Source organism: Eriocheir sinensis, chromosome 59, assembly GCF_024679095.1.
Source record: "Eriocheir sinensis breed Jianghai 21 chromosome 59, ASM2467909v1, whole genome shotgun sequence".
Taxonomy (NCBI): Eukaryota; Metazoa; Arthropoda; class Malacostraca; order Decapoda; family Varunidae; genus Eriocheir; species Eriocheir sinensis.
Window position 1 is genome coordinate 6,006,867 of NC_066567.1, and position 5,000 is coordinate 6,011,866.

A 5,000-nucleotide genomic window follows, 5' to 3' on the forward strand; every position below is an offset into this window, starting at 1 on the left:
GAGAGAGAGTGCATTAGATTTGAGGACGCCTGGAGAGATGTAAGAGAAAGGAGAGAAAGGAGAGAGACAGCGTGGAAGGAGGGGAAAAAAGTGAGAAAGCCCTTTGAAAGTTAGTTCACCGAGTCTTTCATTTGTTTCTCTCTCTCTATCTCTCTCTCTCTCTCTCTCTCTCTCTCTATCTCTCTCTCTCTAATTGATTTCTTGCCATAACTCCAATACTGAGAGAGAGAGAGAGATAGAACAACAATAGAAAAGGAAACAAATAAACACAAAAGGAAAGAAAAAACTGTCAATGCAAATCTACGGACGTAATAAGACCGTTTTCGCGTGTGTGTGTGTGTGTGTGTGTGTGTGTGTGTGTGAGGTAATGGACAATTTCTATGCCTCGCCGCATCAAAGAAAACGGGACACACACACGAGAATGGGAATTACGAGGTTGCCGAGTGTTGCCGGACAGGGGAGAGAGAGAGAGAGAGAGAGAGAGAGAGAGAGAGAGAGAGAGAGAGAGAGAGAGAGAGAGTGAATCAGAGTCAGAGCGAGGGAGAGATTGGTTTCATACGCCCATGATTTTTTCCATTATTCTTTTATAAGTTATTTAAATCAACTGAGAAAATAAATAACCACAGGATAAAATGATAATAGTAATAATAATGATAACTATAATACTAACTAAAAGACTGCCTAATAAAACAAAAGCAAACCGAATCTAACATAATTTTACCCTATATAAGTTTACCTAACGTAATCTATCCTATTCAAGCCTTTCCAAACCTAACCTTACATAAGCTAACCAAACATTGCCAAGCCTATCCTAAACCAACCTAACCAATCCTAAGATAAGTAAACTATTCTTTTCAAACCTAACCGAGCCTAACCTAACCTAAGCTAACCAAACCTTTGCCAAGACTAACCTAACCAAACCAAACCAAACCAAACCAACCCTAACCAAACCCTTACCAAGACTAACCCAACTAAACCTAACCTAACCTAACTAAACCTAACCAAACCAAACCAACCCTAACCAAGACTAACCCAACTAAACCTAACCTAACCTAACCAAACCTAACCAAACCAAACCATCCCTAACCAAACCCTTACCAAGACTAATCCAACCAAACCTAACCAAACCAACCCCTCCCAAACCTAACGAAAGCAATCTTAAGCAATCTAACCCCTCCAAACCTAATCAAGCTTAACGTAACCTAAGCTAACAATACCATGCCAATCCCAACCTAACCCAACCTAACCTAACCTAACCTAACCCCTCCAAACCTAACATAACCTGACATCGTTAACAAGAACAAATGACAGGCTAACAAATCATTACGTCTGCTTCTCCCCTTGATATCATTCCCAAACTTCCATTATCTTTCTTTTTTAAGAGTCTCCCACAATAATTAGGTTACGCAGTGCTTTAACAACCCTGCAGATGATTAAAAGTGTGTGCCACCTAATGAGGAATTAACTCATTATCCAGAAGCCCTGTGAAGCGCACCCCAACCCTCCCCATCCTTCATTATGTCCCTTCATTTTTCCCATCGTAGTGGCGGCGGTGCTGGGACAGAAAGTTGGCGCATTGCTAGATTAACAGGTAAATGATTAGAGAGAGATTATTAACAGGTACGTCATTAGCCAAATAGACTGGTGGGTAGGAAGGTAGGCAGGTAGGTTGGAAGGAAGGAAGGAAGGAAGGTAGGAAAGAGGAAAGAAAGGAGGAAGGAAGGAAGGGAGGAAGAAAGAAAAGGAGAAAGAAAGAAAAGGAGAAAGGAAGAAAGGAAGGAACGAAGCGAGGAAGAAAAAAAGGAGAAAGGAAGAAAGGAAGGAAGGAAGGGAGGAAGAAAGAAAAGGAGAAAAGAAAAAAGGAAGGAAGGAAGGGAGGAAGAATGAAAAAGGAGAAAGGAAGATAGGAAGGAAGGAGAGTAGATAAGTAAGCTGGTAGGGAATGAATGATTGAAGGAAGGAGGAAAGGAGGGAAGGAAAATAGGTAGATAGATAAATAAGAGAGGTCGATAGATAAATTAGTAGGTGGGTTTCTTGTATGGTTGACAAATAGGTAGGTAAATAGACGGACAGTTGTGTAAATTGATAAATGGGTAAGTAGGTACTTGAGCAGGTAAATAAATTATGAGAAAGAGACAGGTAAGATTAGAAAATATATACGTTCTTACCTTTATTTACCGTTTCTTCCTTTCCTTCCCCTTCCCCTCCCTTCCCATAACTTCCCTTCCCTTCCTTTCACTTCCAAGCCTTTCCCTTATCTTACCTTACCTTTCCTTCCCTTCCCTTCTCATCCCTTCCCTTCACTTCACTTCACTTCCAAACCCTTCCCTTATCTTACCTTACCTTTCCTTCCCATACCTTTCCTTCCCTTCCCTTCCCTTCCCTTCCCTTCCTTTGCCTTATTTTACTTTCCCTTACTTTACCTAACCTAGCCTTACCTTACCTTACCTTCCCCTCCCATACCTTCCCCTCCCATACCTTCCCTTCCCTTCCCTTCCTTTCCCTTCTCTTCCTTTCCCTTCCTTTGCCTTATTTTACCTTCCCATACTTTACCTAACCTAACCTTACCTTACCTTACCTTACCTTGCCTTCCCCTCCCATATCTTCCCTTCCCTTCCCTTTCCTTCCTTCCTTTCTCTCCCTTCCCTTCCCTCCCATCCCTTCCTTCCCTACCCTTCCTTTCCTTTACCTTACCTTACTTATTTGAATTTTAAAAGGACATAATCAACCTCATATTGTCTTACATAATATCACTTTTAAACAAGCCATATCTCAAACTTATGTATAATTATGTATATGCCTGTGTGTGTGTGTGTGTGTGTGTGTGTGTGTGTGTGTGTGTGTGTGTGTGCGTGTGCGTGTGTGAAAGAAGTGAGAGAGAGAAGCATGAGGAAGAAAGGTGAGGAGTGAAAGAGAGAGAAAGGAAGAGAAGGAAAGGGAAAGAATGGAGGAAAGGAATGGGAGGAAGGAAGGAGAAAGGAAGAAAAGGAAGAAGTGTGTGTGTGGATGTGTGTGTGTTAGGGGAATAGGCTGTGTGTAAGAGGGGGTAGGCTGTGTGTGTGTGTGTGTGTGTGTGTGTGTGTGTGTACAAACTAATGAGGTGATTGCTCCTAAGTCTTCCCTGATATCGTTGACTCTAATACCTCGTTCGGGTGAGGAAGTGGCTACCAGGCCGACATAACAGAGAGAGAGAGAGAGAGAGAGAGAGAGAGAGAGAGAGAGGGGAAGGGTGGTCGGGTAGGAAAATGTATGAGGAAGGGCGTAAAGAAGGTAGGGAGGGAGGGAGAGGAGGGAAGGGAAGAATTAATTTTGTTAGGTAAGGGAAGAGAGTGATGAAAGATGGGATGGAAGAGAAAGATAGAGGAGAGAATGGAGGGGAAAAAGGAATGAAAGAGAAGGGAAGGGATAGAATGGGAAAAGAAGGGAAAGGGTAGGAGGGATAGAGAAGAGATGGGAAAGGATGGGAAGGAAAGGAAAAAAAGAGAAGGGAAGGGATAGAATGGGATGAGATAAGAAGGGAAAGGAAAGGAGGGATGGAGAAGAGATAGGAAGGGATGGTAAGGAAAGGAAGGGAAAGCGAAAGGAAATGAAGAGAAGGGAAGGGATAGAATAGGCAGAGGTAAGAAGGGAAATTGAAGAGTGGATAGAGAAGAGATGGGAAAGGATGGGCAGGGAAGGGATGGGAAGGAAAGGAAGGGAAAGCGAGAGGAAAGGAAGATAAGGGAAGGGATAGAATGGGATGAGATAAGAAGGGAAAAGGAAGGAGGGATAGAGAAGAGATGGGAAAGGGATGGGCAGTTAAGGGATAGGAAGGAAAGGAAGGGAAAGCGAAAGGAAAGGAAGAGAAAGGAAGGGATAGAATGGGAAGAGATAAGAATGGAAAGGAAAGGAGGGATAGAGAAGAGATGGAAAAGGATGGGCAGGAAATGGATGGGAAGGAAAGGAAGAGAAATGAAAGTAAAGGAAGAGAAAAGGGAAGACGATATGAAATGGAAAGGGAAGGGGAAGAAAATGGAAAGTAAATGAAAGGAAAAGAAGGAAAAGACAAGGGAAGAGAATGAAAGGGAAAAGAATGAAGGGAAGACGGGATGGGATGAGTTGGAAAGGGAAGGGAATGGGAATGAAAAGGAAAGGAAAGGAAAAGAAAGAAAAGGAAAGGAAAAGAAAGGAAGGTAAAGGAAGGTTAGGAGTCTGTTATGGGCTTTTTAGTATGAGTATGTGCGTGTGTGCGTGTGTGTGCGTGTGCGTGAATGCGTTTGAAGTCACCAAAGAAAACTTATACTTCGAAAACAACGAAAACAAACACATTTACACCGAAGAAGAAAAACAGAAAAACAAGAAGACAGTCTTCTATACACAAACATAGATGATATAAAAACAAAAAATCATACAAGAAAATATACCCGTGTCGTTTGCGTCATAGAAGAAAATTAAAACAGAGAGACCCCAAAAGACCAGGTTGTTGTACTTATAAATAACGGAGACCTGCATACTTCATCGATAAGGAAGATGAAAGGGCGCGTCTAATGGCGGGAAGGAGAAGGTAAATAGAAGTCGAGTATAGTGATAAATTAACGTAAGTCGAAAGCAAGGAGGAAAAAGTGGGCCATATTGCATGTTAGGAAGGAGGGCGCTATTTTGGGTCTAGAGGAGGAGGAGGAGGAGGAAAATGAGTGTGAAATCAGGTAGTAAGAATAAGATGTAGAAAAAGGAAGAAGAAGAGAAGTAGAAAATGAAAAAAAACAGGAGTACGAGGAAGAGGAAAATGAGAAGTAAGAGAAAGAGGAGGAGGAGGAAGAGGAGGAGGAGGAAAATGAGTGTGAAATCAGGTAGTAAGAATAAGATGTAGAAAAAGGAAGAAGAAGAGAAGTAGAAAATGAAAAAAACAGGAGTACGAGGAAGAGGAAAATGAGAAGGAAGACAAAGAGGAGAAGGAGGAGGGAAGAGGGAGGAAAAAAAATAGAGGAAGAGAATGAAAATGAGTACGAAGATGACGAAGA

At 42.0% G+C, this 5,000-nt stretch overlaps 1 long non-coding RNA gene across 2 annotated transcripts in view; it reads left to right on the plus strand.

Annotated features, from left to right (window-relative positions):
* The window catches only part of LOC126985438 (uncharacterized), a 142,091-nt gene that overhangs the window by 32,150 nt on the left and 104,941 nt on the right, over positions 1 to 5,000 (plus strand). The gene's annotated exons all lie outside the window — the stretch shown is intronic.